The sequence below is a fragment of the Felis catus genome, chromosome C2 (genome assembly GCF_018350175.1).
Source record: "Felis catus isolate Fca126 chromosome C2, F.catus_Fca126_mat1.0, whole genome shotgun sequence".
Classification (NCBI taxonomy): Eukaryota; Metazoa; Chordata; class Mammalia; order Carnivora; family Felidae; genus Felis; species Felis catus.
In genome coordinates this window covers 53,746,475-53,763,295 of record NC_058376.1, presented here as the reverse complement: position 1 = coordinate 53,763,295, position 16,821 = coordinate 53,746,475, and the positions used below count along the sequence as shown (strand labels likewise).

Here is a 16,821-nt window from a genome sequence, read left to right as displayed (position 1 = left end):
AATTACCTATTTTTTTCCCCTAGAAATCCTGATTTCTTATGGAGACAGTTGATTCTGTTATCTTCTTCTGAAGAGTGTTACTTACTTTATTGTTATATCAGACATTTAAATTGTTTACTGATCACTTTGAACTTGTGAAAGCTTGTTTTTATTTTGTTAGAGTGAGTCTGTGTCAAACCTGAGGTATTTATTATATCTCTCTAACATGGAAGGATTCATACCCCAAACTCTCGTGCAGTGGAAGTCCTTGAAATCTCTTCTTAATTCTTCCAGCTGTTATTTTCCTTTAGGGTTCTTCAAGTCTTCCCTATGTTTTTGCCATTCAGGGATCAGCCAGGAATGTAAGGGAAAATTATAGGATAATTTCAGGCCTTCCTCCATTGTGGATCCTTTCTTTATAGGATTTCCTCCTTTGATTTTTGCCTCTTCAGGTAGCCCCAGACTATTTAATTTGACACCTCAAGCAATAAAACAAAACAAAGTAAAATAAAATAAAGTGAAATAAAAACTGTAACTTTTTGCTTGAGTTCTATTTGCTGGTCCTATATAGACTTGGCAATGTTCTCAAGAAAAAAAGCATGTAAGTAGGAGTTCCACCCCAAAATCTGTGTACTTCCTTTTTCTTCAAAGATCAAACTCCTAGTTTTTGCCTCTTTCGGTCACTCTATAGTGTATTATATACTTCTAAAATTTTGTTTAGATATTATTATTGGAGGGCTAACGTGTTAACAGGAAGCCATGTTAATCCATTTAGACTAAGTATCTTAAGATTTATAGCATTTAATAGTTAATGCTAGTATACCATCTCTTTGTTATCTTTCTCTTTGGTCACCTACCCTGAAACTTAATCCTCAGGACTACTGTTCTGCTAAGGAACCCTATCATTAAATACCATAGGGAAAATGACTTTACCTCTCCCAGCACTGCTTTCTAGGTCTTGCTCCTCACAGTGTATAAAGGGCCAGAGAAAACACTGACCCACCCGTGCATGATTCTGGCCTTGAACATCACTCTGAGGTTCTTCTTCCTTATTTCTTTCTCAAACCCCCTGAGATTACTGAGCTATTTTTCAACACTGATTTTAAGCCCAAGTGTCACAAAGGAGGCTCTCCATCTAAAAACAAAAGTCACCTTCCTGTTTCTATTTTTAAACAGTCTTCCTTTTTCAGTTGAACAGTAATGGACAATACAGCCAAGCATGCATGCTACGGAGAAGTGATGGGTTGCATCCAAATTATTTCTGTGCCAATAGGAAAAAAAAAAGCAATCCCGACAAAATCTTTCAATCTTTCTATTTATTTTTCATTCCTAGTCATTACAGAGAAGTCTGGTTTTGGTTGAAATTGTTTTTAAAACTTATTTAACATGCAGCTGCATATAAAAGCAAAGGATAAAGAGAGAAACAGCTCCCCAAAAAGGATGTTTTCACCCATATCACAGTGAAAAGTGAGAGCTAATTTAAGCATCTAAAAAACTTTCAGGTGGCAAGTTTGACCTTGGTTGTAGGGTAATATTTTAGATATGACAAATCATTCTATCTATCAAATATGGAATATTACCAGGGGGAAAAATAAAACAAAGAAGTACCAGATAGAATTTGAAAAAATTTTAAATTCAATATTAATACAATATGGAAACTATTATTGTGAACAATTATGAAACAAAAATGACATTAAACTTCAGAATTTAAAAATACCTATGACCAAATACAATTCATCTTTAGGTAGCTTTATTTTTAGTATTACCTGAGTTATAGTGCATTTTAGTTCTTCGTTTTAATTTTTATCAGTGTACAAGTGACATATCTACATTACAAAAATCAATCATAAAATATATAAAAGAAAAAAAATGCCCTATTTGGCCACCATAATACAACTCTGATTAGATTTAATTGTCTTAATTCTATTAAATTATTTGTTATATTTTCATTGAATTTCTTTCCTTGTTTATATTCACATTTCTAAATATTTGAAATGACTTAGCATATGCTATCATGTATTATTTTAATATAATATTTACAAACATTTTTTCTTATTGCTCTACTTTTTTTTCAGCGAAGCCGTCATTTTAATGACTTCCCCAAAGGTGAGCTTACTGCAGTTGACTAGTTTTAGTAAACATGAAAACATTTTCCAAAATTTTACCATTATATATTATGACATTTATATAACCCTGGGGTTCATTTTTCTTGTCTTTCAAAAGGAGTGATACCATAAAGTCAATATGTTGTATACCTGAAAGTAATAAACACCATATGTCAGTTATATTCTATTAATTTAAAAAGGGGAAGGGAAATGATACCTATCTCATAGATTGTGGTGAGGAGTAAATGAAATATTCTATATTAAATGTTAAAAAGAAATTGTTACTTCCTCTTATCTTTTGAGGTAAATCCTTAAGTCATGGATGCCATACCACAGATCCGTACATGCATATGGTAGAGAAAATGAGAAAGCAGCTAATGGTAGACATTTGAAGCAAGTTGTGAACTAAGCAGGAACTTGGTGTTCCAGTATATTGTGAATATTAAATTGTGATGAACATAAGCATATATTTTTGGCATCAGATATTTGCTAACATATGAGTTTGGGGAAGATAGTTTATTTTCTTTATGCCTTATCTCCCCATCTCTAAAAACAGTATTTTTTCTATTACAATCCCATGACACATTTGGACTTGGTGGTTGAATGTGACTCTTTGCTCCTAGATGAAATATGTCCATATTTTTAGAACTAAGATTGTCATTTAAGTAAATGTCTAAGTTGACAAGCATCCACTCCACAGGAGATTTTAGAAACACAGTGACATATTAAAGATCTGTGGATCAGCAATCAGGAGTCCAGTATTTAGGTCTAATGCTGTCACTTACATGCTCAGAGATTAAGGCAAATTATTTGGGTTCAGCTTCCTCATTTATAACATAAGATGTGTGGTAGTTAATTATATGCATCAAAAGGACAGGCCACAGGGTGCTCTGATAAAGCATATTTCTGAGTGTGTCTGTGAGGGCATTTGCAACTGGTATTAGCATTTGAATGGTGGAGTCAGAAAGTAGATTGCCCTCCCCAATGTGGGTGGCATCATCCATTCCATTGAGGACCTGAAGGGAACAAAAGGTAGAGGAAGGAGGAGTTCACTCATTTTGTTGATCTAGGATATCTTAATCTTCTACCCTCAGTTAGACTAGGATTTACACTATGGGCTTCCCTGGTTCTCAGGATTTTCTCTGAATGACATCACCAGCTTTCATGGGTTCTAGCTTGCAAATGGCAGACTGTTAGTTACACTGCTCAGTCTCCATAATCGTGTGAGCCAGTTCCTCATAATAAATCTTTGTTATGAGAGACTGGTTGTGTTGCTGGAGAACTCTTACTAATAAAAGATGTACTTTATGATTTCATCTTTGAAAGTCCATGACAAGGAGTATATATAGGAAACAAACATTTGAAACATTTTACATTAATTTATCATGTAGCTGAGCAAAATTCAACATTTTTAAAGGCAAATAGTGTGGGGAATAGCTAATGGCTACCACATCTTTGACACAGAAAGACTGATAAACTAAAGTTTAAAAATTCAATTTTTGTTTTTCAAAATGAATGAGGGTGGAAAATGAGATAATTTTCTTGTATCTCCTTTGAGTTAGATCCATGTCTTCATGCTGTTGTAGCTGTACGGACTCCACAGAACATACTTTTATTTTGGCATTTAAAAAAGGGAAATTTTATTGCATCTAACATGCATTTGAAAACTAAGAATTTTGACACAGCAAGTACCATCATTTCAGGTCATCTCAGTGGGTTACTTCTAACCAAATGATTCTATCAGGGCTAAGAAATTATAACTCTTGCCAGATTAATTAGCAATAATGTACATATTTCTTTTAAAATTATATATTGCTAAATCAGTATAACAATATGAGTCTGCCTATGACTTTCCTGGGAAAATTTACAATTACAATCCTGAAAACCAGGTTTTAACACTCTCAACGTCAAAGTGGGAATATGGTTACCTCCACTATATGGAAGTAAAATAAATTTCACTGAAGCCTCTTCTAACACTAATGGAAGAACTAAAAGCTGGGCCAGATGGAGCCAAACTCACTTAGCTGAGAAGACCTCACGAAATAGGAGCACTTTCTTTCTTCCTAGCTACATGAGTGGAAAACTAAATGTACTGTGTTCTCCAGCAAATGTCTGTGCTCCATAAAGAGAAAGCCGTAGAAATTGAAAACCCAATTGCTAAAGTCAAGAGATATAAGATTGGGAAGTCAGTTGTGTTAAAGTGTGTGGTGGGAAAGAACAAGCAAATAGGAATGTAAGAAATGTCTTGCTATGCTGGACTGTATTCTGTGAATTCCATAAGAAATGGAAGTTGACATAGTCCATTACCTAGAAATAAAACACATTTTTAGATAAAACAGCCATTTTTCACAAGGTCATGAAAGCTCAGTCAGCAAGAAAGCCAAATAGGAATGGAACAAATGGGCTTACTCAGATCATTTTAGGTTGATTAGTCAATCATTCATATCATTTTCAGATCCTGGACTAGTTAGTGGATAGAGATTGGACTACACGATGAGACCTTAATAATCTGTATTTGGATCAGTGAAAGAAATGATGCGAACAGAAAGAGCATGAACATCAATTCCATTTTCCTGGTCCACATTATGAAGTTAAAATGGAACATGAACAGTGTAGTCATAGTGCCTGTACCTGGTTAGAAAACTTCTCTAGCTGACTTGGCAGCAAATGCTTCTTCCCACAGTGTTAAACATACAATACGGAAATATTGTGTAAGTGTCTATCAGCCTGATAAAATCATATCTGGAATACTCTAAGTCAAAATTCAAAGCCACCATATTTTTGCATTTATCACATAAGAATTTTTGGTCTTGTTTTCACATGTGCAATTATTTTTCCATTAATTCTAGTAAATAATCTTTACCACATTTCTGAGAAATAGAAAGATATAGCAAATAAAAGTTTTTAAAAACTCAAGGAAATGAGAAAATTCTTCCAGCTATTATTTTCCCTAGAAAAGGTTTTTCTTCTAAACTGTTACGTATATTGAAAGTAAGAGTGTGGCATTATAGATGTGTAGTTATTAGAGGGAGTGGGTTTCGTCACTGCTCTATCCCCCATGTCAATATCCTATAACTTTACAGTTTAAATGGGGTATCTCCCTGCTGAGTGATTTGAGTTTTTAGCAAGCAGCTGTGGACAAAAGGCCTTCACTCCACATCTGTTGGACAGGTCACTTAGAGTGGGTGATGCACAATTCTGACCTCAAAGGTGACCTATGGTGTGCAGACATTGGCCCGGTTTCCACATGGATCCCTGCCTGATGATTAATCTATCCTGACTCTGCATCTCACTTTATGGTCCTGTCAGGTATCTGTAGTGGCTCCCTCTCCTAGAAGCTCTTTCTTCTATGTTGTCTTTCTGGCTCCCAGCCCATTCTCCAGCAATAATCAGAGCCTGTGGGCTATTCCTGGAGAATTCAGTCTCTGGTTATTCTTGTGAGGTGAAGGAGAGGCTTATTGGGTACGATGAATTGTACCAAGCCTACGTTTCCCAGACTTTTGAGGATAAAAACCTCATTTTGAAAACCAAAGTAATTTGGGGCGCCTGGGTGGCGCAGTCGGTTAAGCGTCCGACTTCAGCCAGGTCACGATCTCGCGGTCCGTGAGTTCGAGCCCCGCGTCGGGCTCTGGGCTGATGGCTCAGAGCCTGGAGCCTGTTTCCGATTCTGTGTCTCCCTCTCTCTCTGCCCCTCACCTGTTCATGCTCTGTCTCTCTCTGTCCCAAAAATAAATAAACGTTGAAAAAAAATTAAAAAAAAAAAAAAGAAAACCAAAGTAATTTCAAGAAACTGCAACATAGACCTTGAATACTGCTGGTATTCATTGGCTTCTAAGAATCAGTCTCTGCTTTTCTAGTATGTGTAAGACTAAGAATCAGTCTCTGCTTTTCTAGTAGTACTTTATTAGCTATAGCATCATCTACATACACTGGGAAAAAAAGTGTGTTACTGTAAGAAAGGCAGTTTTAACATTCATGCAGATTGTAGAACTGTTCTGCCAGGGTTTAAATATGGGCATGGCTCTGTCACTTTATTAGTTGTGTGACCTTGGACAAGCTACGGAAGATTTCTATGCCTCAGTGTCCTTAGCTGCAAAACTGGCATAATAATAGTACCTATCCTGTAAGGCTGCTGTATGCATTAAATGAATAAATACATGTAAAATGCTTAGAACAATGTAAGTACTTAATGTTAGATGTCATTACTATATGTGAGGCATATAGATTATTGAACCTGTGAGGCTTGTTTATAGTACAGCCTCTTTAAGTTAATCAAGGACAACTGTTTTGAGATTCTGTTCAATAACATAATTGATTTAATAGCATATGTCCTCCATCTCTACCAAGATACAGTTGGTCTTGTAAATTTAGAGTGGAAGAATTAATAAATTGGCCCTTGTTAGTATTAAGAGACAGAGTATTTTAAACCCAGCTGATTAGGAAGCAAGATATAATTTAGAGGATCATGAAAGATGAACATTAACCTGTGGGTCTACCTGTAGGAAATCCCTACTGTCTTTAGCCAGGTTTAATCATGTCTCCCCGGGCTCCACTTCTAACCATTAACAAATTACCTCGTTGTCTCTTCTGGGGCTGACAGGCAATTTCAGTGATAAAGTTGAAGACGTTCAAAGTAAAGTTTGAATTGCTTTGCATATATTTACACACATAAACAAAACAACATTTGGCAAGTTAGAATTTGTCAGGATAAAAGACATTTAATAAATTTATCACTACCTAGTTGTTCCAGAGGCAAACACTAATTTTCATGTGATTAATCCAAACATTCAAAGAATGAATTAATGAATGTCTAAACAACTTACTATGACTTGCTGCTACCTTTACAGATCTTAGACCCATTCATGTTGAAATCTCTTTCTCTCAATTAATTTTCCCACCTCTCCTAAATGTTGGGCACCAAAACAAATGAACAAATAGTTAAAGACAGCTGTAAAAAGGAATTTCTCATTATTCTAAATGCAGATGTACATGGAAAAGAAAAAAAATGTTTTGACGGTGGCATATTTTTTATAACCTACTTGATGCCTAATATATAATAATAAATCACCAGAGATTGAGAAAATGGTGGCCTCTACAGAGCACTGTATACTTCAGAGTACTCAATAGAAAGGATGGATAAGAACATTTTGGAATAAGAGTTACAGGGAGAGGGCAGTAGTATAGCATAGCTTTCTCAGCAGATTGAATTTGCCAATGTTCCCCTGTATAGGCTGTTAGTAAGTGAATAAATGTTCCCAGCTATAAATAGAGATTGTTAGAAAAGGCTAAGTTATTAAAACAGAGGACACTTTAGTCTGTTCTGGGAGACCAAACCTCAGACTATTATTGAAGTAGTGATAACCACAGGCAATGTTAGATGTTTGTTTATCCAGCAATTTATCTTGGGGACTCACTCTCTGTTGTTTGTCTCTTCTTGGTTTGAAAATGTGAGGTCCAACAGTAGGTCATTATTTCCTAATTACAGGAAGAAGAAACCTAGGCCTGAGTAGACTATTTGGGGGGTTTCAAGGACCTACCAGAGAGTGTACCAAGAGAAGAGGGTCCCCTGAAGCCGTCGTGTAGGTACACAGGAGGCGTGGACAAGCCCCAAGTGAATAGATCCCTCCCTGACTCAGATGGACACACAAGCAGTTTGGAGACTTTTCATTCCTAAAGTAGTGATCAGGTTGGAAAAATTATTTTCCTACCACCTTTCTAGGTTCTCCAGCAAAGTCCTGGTAAATTAGACTGATAAAAGGCAGATTAATAAGAGAGAAACAAACTGAAGTTTATTAGCATGTGCATTGTGCTTACACAAGGGAGCATCCAGAGATGAGTAGCCTAGAGGGGTGATTAGAACTTGGGCTTATATAGCATTTTAGCTGAGGAACAATACATTTTTAGAGCACTGATGAGACAAAGGAAAAGGACTCTGAATTTCTAGGGGCAAGAAATTGTAGCAAATATATGGGGAAATTAATGGAAGATAAATTAATAAAGTTTGTTATATAGATTCAACTCTGGGCTAATTGTTGAAAGTTGGTGATTAGCTTTCATCCTTCCTGGTAGAGAGGAGGGGAGGGGATACCTTTGCAAATTCATGTCCTGCTTTTCAGCAGACAGAGAGCAGAAAGCTTTCTTCCTCATACCTATTGCTTCTCAGTTGCCTTCAGCTCAAAATAATCTTTATGCCAAAGTGACCTATTTTGGGGTGGCATAATCTGCTCCCCTACACAGTTCAGTTCTCATTTCTGTCTCTAAAACTGAAAAACTCCCAAACTGCTTAGAATAAAACCTGAGCTGGCAGAGATGGAAAGCCACCCCAAAATCAAGTGGCTGGCAAAAAATTGGGGGAACATTAACTATTTCACCAAGTCTGGAAAAGGATATCTAGACAGTGATCAATAATATAAGATTTTAAGTTTGTAGGAGAAGGTTTTAAATTCCCATATATCTTGTTACATTTCTCGAAATCCTCCCTTTTCCCCTTCTTCGTTTATACAAATCATAGAATGGCAAAAAATTATTTTGATAATACTTTTGAAATGGATAGATGAGACTAAAACGTTTGCAGTTTTTTTCATGTTGCCTTCCGTGTCCAAATGGGGATGACATTTTTGCCTATATATTAATTAAAAGACACTACTCTTTACCTAGCAGCGACTAACACAGATGCATTCAAACTCTCCTTATTTGAGTGACTTGCTATATCAATGAAATTGATGGCAGTGTTTTAATATTTTGTTTTAAAATTATGCCTGAAATCATGACACTGGCATCACCACATCATCTCAGTTAACAACAAACATGTATTTAAACATCTACTATTTACCAGAGACTATGCTGCCATTTTATAAATCCTGGTTTCTATTCTGTCTACTATGAGCCAGAAGCTTCTCTAGGCACCAGGAAAATAAGCAGTGAACAAAAGAGACAAAATCTCTGCCCTAATGGAGCTTATATTTTAGGGAAGAAAAACTCAAGCTTAGGTGGAGTTAAGTAAGTTTCTCAAGGTCACAATAAACAATAACAGCCTGTGAGTAAATTGAGATTTCAAGCTAAGTCTGAGATTGCATAGACAATTAAGTAGTCTATCCATGCTAAACAAGAATCTATTTTTATGAACCCAAACTCTTTCTCCTAAAATATTTCTGAATATTGTATATTATAATACAGTAGTTTGTTTGCTGTTTTAAGTCATTTGTCCATAAAGCTGTTTTTATCCCATCACAAGGACTTGCTCCTCTAAGTTTTGTCCAGATATGAGGAAAGCTTACTTTGGTTTTGATCTCTTTTCTCCACTACAGTCTATCAGTATTGATTATAATTTTGCCAAAAGTGAAAATAACTAAGTAATTAATTCATGTTTAAACCATATGAACTTTTTTCCTGAGAATAGACCTTGTTAAAACAGTCATACTATTATACATTTGAGAAAAAATAAACCCTTCAGTAGCAGCTCAATCAAATATCTTAACCTTCTTTAACATGATCTTGCACAGTGGGGCCAGCATTCAGCCTCCAGACTGGTCAGGAAAAGAACTGAGACCAGTGCTTGCTTGTGAGATGTAGAATCTATAGACCCTGACTCTTGAGACACCAGTTTCTTCTTGTTAGCTGTGTTGTGGTTTTGTTTGTTGTTCTGTTCACTTGTTTTTGTTTTTTGTTTGTTTCTCATGTGGAAATAGGGAAGATCTTGGGAAAAGAAGGGCTGAAATTCAAAATGGCCCCCAAGTGTGTTATAAAATGCTTCTTTTTACACTCTTGTCAATGCCTTCAGCCAAAGACCATCGGGAACACAACTATAGTTAAACAAAGTTGGGTTTATTGACTAGTTGCAGTAAGGAAGAACGTGTACCATGGGGATGCATGGAGTATCTCAGTAAGAGGGTTAAAGAGGACCCCTTGTAGAATTTTGGCTTCTGTTAGGTGCTTTGAGAAAAGATTCAAGGATGTAGGGCTTTTCTGTGGTTTGGACGCCATTAGAAAGCAGTGGTAACTCTATGTTTGTTTCTTAACAATTCTTATCTAGGAAACAAAAAGAATGTTATATTTGGTAAATAAGCAGGATTCACTCATATCAGCCAGATAGGCAGATGCTTCATCATTTTTATGGCTGGAAATGTGTGTGATATTGTCTGTAACCAGACATGATTGTTCAGTGGTCTTATTTTTGTCTGGATTAATGGCTTATACACAGTGATCTTATCTCATATTGATGTTCGATGAAGCTGTTTATGTTCAACAAGACAACAACATGATCTAGCTATGAGTGCTAGTCCAACACTCGGTAACATTGAAGCCCAGCTAATACTGCTATGCCAAGACCTGGCTCTGAGGGGCTGCCTTCTCTTTTACACTATTACTAACAGGCCTCAGGAAACATGGAAATTCAAAGATTAGTAGTTGCCATTAAAATATTGGTTGGCAGAGGAGTGCTCAAGTATAAAGAAGTTAAGATTTCATAAACCAGGATTGTGGAGGAACAAAATATTTCTTTCTCAGATACATTTGTTAGAAAGGAACCGAGTGCTCAGAGATAAAGGGTAAGAGCTCTTAAGCATTTTAAATACTGTAATTTTTTTTCTTGGAATAAGTATCAATTGAAGACAATCTGAACTTAGTTCTCTGGAGAATTAAAATACTCCACATGAATTATCAGATAGAGTCTTTGATTTCCTTAAGAAAAGGAAGGTGCTCAATAATGTCTGTTAATAATTACAATATGCCAGCTGAGACTCTTGAATAAATGTATAGTAATATATCCTGCCATTGCCCAGGAAAGGGAGGTGAACATCAATCTCAGTTTACCCATAGTCATCTAGGAGTTGTCTAATTTATCGGATCTTTCACTTCCTCAGTATTCAACCTCAAGTCAGTAACTTTTTTTTTTAATTGAAAAAGTCAAAGAAAATTATCCAAATACATGGCTAGAAAAAACAGAAGAGCTGTATATATCTTATAACAAGACAGTTTAGGAAAAACTCAGTGTTAAAATAAAATGGTCATCTAAGCATAGAGTGAAATTGGAGAAAGTTTATGTTTTCTAAGAATTTTTCCTAAAATGTCTTAGCAACAGTTCTGTTAGTTGTTTGTTGTTGTTGTTGTTAATTCTACTACTGATAATGTTAAGGGCTTGTCAGCAATTTCCTATAAAGTATGGGTTGTGGAATGTCTTATCAATAACCCTTGTATTAGTGTTCTATGATAATATGCATTAACTTGATAGATGAGGGACCATTACAGTCTATCACTGCAGTGATCCATACATTGAAGACTCCCTAAGTACATGTTGACACAATATTGCAGCAGTGATCCATGAATTAAATATGCTTTGGATCCGAGTCATTACAAGTTTAATGGAAGAAATGCACCAATTCTACTGAAAAATGCCAGTTTTGACTCCGTGATCAATTCTTCCATAAACACATTTCTAATGTCTCTCAGTAATGAATATTTTTCCTGAACCATCACTGCTTATTGTATTGTGACTTCGTCAACATTCAGAGTCCCATTTTATATTGACTATTTTGAAACTCCTGAGTGTCACAGAAGAGAGCTATGGAATAATTACACAATAGTATCCACACAAATGTATCTTTTGTGAATAATGCAGACACTGTTTTACCTGTTTTAAGGACTAGGCATAATAAGTCCTCAATAGACTTAAAGTGAAAGAAAATTAAAATTTTATTTGTGTCAATATTCAGTCTATCCTTCATTATAAAGGTTTGTGGAGTTATTGTCATGGCAGAGTGAGCACAAGATATGTGACAATGTTCTTTGGTACTCAGCATTTATTCCTTTTATTCCATCATTCTTCTTTTACATATATTAAAATTTTCATGGTACGTATTATTCAAGATAATAGTAATCATCTCTCAAATATTTATAATAGCTTTACAAACATCTTTTACTATGATGAACACATACTGGGTGCATGCAGGATGCTAATTATGGAGACAAAAAAAAACTGAGGAGAAGAAAAAAAGAATGAAGGATGAAAGTTTGCAGGAATACACTCCAAGATAAATGGGTCACATATTCATCTGAAATGGGAGTTGAGTTGAAGAGAACAGATGGAAGAACACAAGACAGTAAGAAGGAATTTAGAGAAGACAAAAATATCCTCAGTGGCTTCACTCTGATCAATAAACCAAGGATTAAGTTATTTTGCTATTAGGGTGTGTGTAGGAATAGGGGCCTGAAGAAAATGAAAAGGAATCGACATCTCGTTGTGAAGAGCTTCATGGCCTTTTCTCATAGGCACATCGGTTCTCCACCTTTCCTGGGGCAGCTGGCACCTAGTCCTGTATTATCTGCTCTTGTTTTAGGCTGCAACTTTCCAATCCTCAAGTTCTTCAAAACAAAAGATAAAGCCTTCTGCTACTTTTAATTTGATGTCTACCTTTTAAAATAATTCTCATTCTATTTCTCTGTTTTCTTGTGATAACTTTTCTGAGCTTGTCATATTATCCTTTTTTCCTGTCCTTCCATTGACTTTTCTTCTCTTCCCTTTGTCAGAATCGTAATATCCAGAACATAAAGGAGGGTGGTGAGTGTTTCTCATTTCTGCGGGTGTTCAGGTGTAGGATGTGCCAGGGATCTGGCTGTACTCCAACAATCTACAGATGCCATGGGTGATTCTACTATTATAGATGGGACTGGTCTGCCTTGCCTCCCTCAGTGCTAAGTAGTATAGGAGAGAACCAGAACTGGGATATGCAGATGTTGGGGCGAGACAAAGGGCAGATGTGGAGAGTAAAGCAATTAGTACTGTTGAGATCATGGGCCCAGAGATGTGCATGCTGTTGTCAGCAGGCATGGTACATCTCCACAAATAAAGCTGAGAGTCAAGGAAGCTGATGCCTGGAACAAGGAGGAAAGAGCAGAGTAGCAGGACTAGCAAGAAAAGGTGAAATAAATGCATAAGATATCGAATCACTGAGACAGGGACTGTGTAATGTGCCTTCACATACATTATCTCATTCTTTTCTTACAACACCCCATAAAGTATAAGCTGAGTGTCTTGGGTATGGAATTGTCGAGTTAGGTAGCTTTAACAGTGAAGCTCCCTGGGGGTGCCGGGGTGGTTCAGTCTGTTAAGCTTCAGACTGTGGCTCCGGTCATGATCTCTCGGTTTGTGGCTTCCAGCCCCGCGTCGAGCTCTGTGCTGACAGCTCAGAGCCTGGAGCCTGCTTGGGCTTCTGTGTCTCCGCCTCTCTCTGCCCCTCCCATGCTCATGCTCTGTCTCTCTCTCTGTCTCTCATTAATAAATAAATGTTAAAAAAAAATTAACAATGAAGCTCCAAAACTCAGTGGCTACCTGAGACTAAATGTGAGCAGTGATGATTGAGGACGGTCACATGAAATCTCAGGAGTGGCAGGAGGAGAGGAAGAGGGAAGAGGACAGGTCAGATACAGAGAAAGGCAGAGTAATGCCACATGCGGAAAATTCTGCACTATCATTAAAATAAGTGTTTTGAATATGTTTACATAATATATCTTTAAAAAGACCAAGCTGCCTGGGGTGCCTATGTGGCTTATTTTGGTAGGGCATGTGACTCTGATCTCAAGATCATGATTTTGAGCCCCATATTGGGTGTAGAGTTTAATTTAAAAATAACAGATTTTATAGAATAACATAAAATAAAAATAAAAAATAAAAATAAAATAAAATAAAATAAAATAAAATAAAATAAAATAAAATAAAAATACCAAGCTACCTCCTATGGATCTAAATATATAGTGAAACTATATAGCTTTCTCCACTTATAGACTGGCTACTAAACCAAGATGGCCTAATGTTCTTCATTGACTAAACTTTAGACAAATTTCTTCTCAACTATAGGCTCCTTTTCTTAGAGCATTTACTTTATAAAAATTGTAATTATAAATTATTTCTCTGTTCCTGTGAGATAAAATCTCCTCCCAATCTCTTGCTAGCTTTGCAACCCAGGAATGTCTTTCTCAAGTACCTGGGAGCCATCCCTTTGAAATGTCAAAACTAGGAAGGTAGCAGCCATATCTTCCAGTCTCTGTGGGAGGATAGGAGCCTAGCTTCAGGAAGTGCCAATTGGCAAACACAGACTGTCTAATCATATTGACCAACTTCTCTCCTAACATTGTCTGGTACTTTTCCACTAGCTCACTCCCTTAAAAAGCTTCCTGCCTTCTCTTTTAGAAGAGTTGAGTTCAGCCTCTTTCCCTTATTGCAGTAGTCTTCACCTCTCTTGCAAATAGACTTGAATAAGTCTTCTTACCAATTCAACTCCATCAGGTGCAGTTTTTCTTTGACATTACTAACCCTGGGTGAGTGTCTATTTGTAAGAGTAGGTACACAGTATTCTTCATCTATCAAAACATAAACTTTAATAAAATAAACAGCCCTAGAACTGTAATAATACAGGTATAGTACTCTCTAAAGATAAAGGATGGTTGAGGTGATCTTTGAGATCAGTAAATCTTATGACCTTTGAAATTTAACTTCAGATGTGGTAAAATGGAAGTGTTCATTCACTGGTCAAAGAAGCGCTATTTTAGATAGCTATAATATATATTTTAAGAAAAATGTAATCAAGGAAAACATCATTAGGTGAAGTTTAATACTACACACACACACACACACACACACACACACACACACACACCTTGATTTTTTTTTCCTAAAGGAATTTTATATAAGCTATAGGAATATTGTACAATAGGCATATAAAATTAAGAAATTGGGAATGAAAGAGAAATAAGAATAAGAAAATACTATGAAACTGGTGGTACATGAAACCATGCCATAAAGCCTACAACATTACTAAAAGGACATCCATCCCAATTTGGCCTTGAGTTTTCAAGGAACTAACTCAAAAGGAAAAAATGTTCAGTTACAGGATTCCCAAAAGAAAAAAAAAAAAGAAAAGAAAACAAATAAGAAATTTTGTTTTGAAAAAACACAAGTTATTTAAATCTGGAAGAAATTTTAACACACATACACCTGCACATGCATGTGTGACAACACAATGAATAATCTCATAGACAGGCAAATCTCAAATGTATTAACTGAACCCTGGACTAAATGCAGAAATCTATTTTTTTAAGATTATTTTCTTAGTCTCTTGATACATAGTAGATAAAAAAAATCCAAAGTTTCATTTCTGTAAAAGTGATCATATAAGGAACAAGATATCTAGTACCTGATTCTCTGAGAGTCTTGTCCAATCTGTAATTTAGCCTTCCTAGAAAAAGAAATGAAATACAAATTCTTAAAATTTTGAGTTTACATAAGTAAAAGTTTTCATGTCGATTGGGTTGTAAAGAGTGTAAGATTATATTCTTGGGCAAATTTCTGTGACTGTAGAACATTATGTACAGGTCAAGATTAAGAGAACATACTTACTTAACATACTTACTTACATGTCTCTTTAATTTTATTCCATTATTGCATTTTTTAAAAGTTTGGGATCTCCAGGTGGTTGTTTCTGTTGATTGTCACAGTGATTTGTTTTCTTGTGCAGTTTGTAACTTTTCTTGTGACTGTGGATGTAGCACGCGCTCTCCCATGGTTGTTTAACCTGCTCTGGGTTGTGGGGACACTCCTACGGAGTTTTGCTTTCCGCTGCTGGGAAATGTGCATGTTGCCAGTTTTATATCATGGGGTCTCCATCTGAGTAGTATAACTTCAGATCCAGTATTAGTTGATGGTGTGGGGCTTGGGGCTTGATTTCTTATACAAAACTCTTTCTTCAGACCATGGCTCCTGATGAACAGCTTAGTTTCTTTGCCATTTTCTGTAGCCAATGAGTGAGTCGCCTCATTCCTATTTCATGGATGGTCAGCCCACTGTGGTTCATGCAGAGCTTACACACGACACTCCACTGTGTACCGGTCTGAGGCTTCATCTACTGACTTAACAGAGGCATTAACATCCAGTCCTACAAGGGTATGTAAGCTTCAAAACCTTATGTTCTTTTCAGAGTCAGTTCTATTCACCTGTGTAACTTTGACTTATCTGTTTGTTTCTTATGGTAATTTTCCTTTATTTTATATGGCTATACTTTGTGGAGGATTGGTGTTTGCTTGTTGGAGCTGGCTGGGGTGAAGGCGAAGTGGGGTGTGGAGTGGACTTTACACTAAAACTGAATCCACTATTTTGACGGAAAACCCACTGAACTTATCTAAGACTCCACTTCCTCATCATATCTGCATTGAAAGGATTTGTTTTTCGATTATTCAGTGAGGTAATACCTGCAAAGCTTTTAGCACAGTGCCTGGTGCATGGAAAGTGCCCAGTAAAGTATTAGCTAGTGCTGTCACTAGCTAACCTACATTTAATTTTTTATATATAAATATAATGTATTAATATGAGTATATTAAATGTACTTTTTAAAAAATTTTTTTTTCAACGTTTATTTATTTTTGGGACAGAGAGAGACAGAGCATGAACGGGGGAGGGGCAGAGAGAGAGGGAGACACAGCATCCGAAACAGGCTCCAGGCTCTGAGCCATCAGCCCAGAGCCTGACGCGGGGCTTGAACTCGCGGACCGCGAGATCGTGACCTGGCTAAAGTCGGACGCTTAACCGACTGCACCACCCAGGCGCCCCTAAACGTACTTTTATACTAACATTATTGTATACCAATATATTATTAACAGCATAATAATTAATAAAAATAAGTATGTAAATATGAAGTATGTACAAAAACATATTTAAACACTTTTGGGACTTACTATGCGCTAGAAATGA

At 36.3% G+C, this 16,821-nt stretch overlaps 1 long non-coding RNA gene across 2 annotated transcripts in view; it reads left to right on the top strand.

Annotated features, from left to right (window-relative positions):
• The window catches only part of LOC123379940, a 216,285-nt gene extending 199,767 nt beyond the window's left edge, over positions 1–16,518 (top strand). The window contains exons 7-8 of one of the 2 annotated variants that reach the window (XR_006585023.1): positions 2,055–2,085; positions 15,872–16,518. This is a non-coding gene — a long non-coding RNA (uncharacterized LOC123379940). The remainder of the gene's footprint in view (positions 1–2,054; positions 2,086–15,871) is intronic. The other variant, XR_006585025.1, reaches the window with a different exon arrangement.
• Positions 16,519–16,821: the final 303 nt, after the last annotated feature.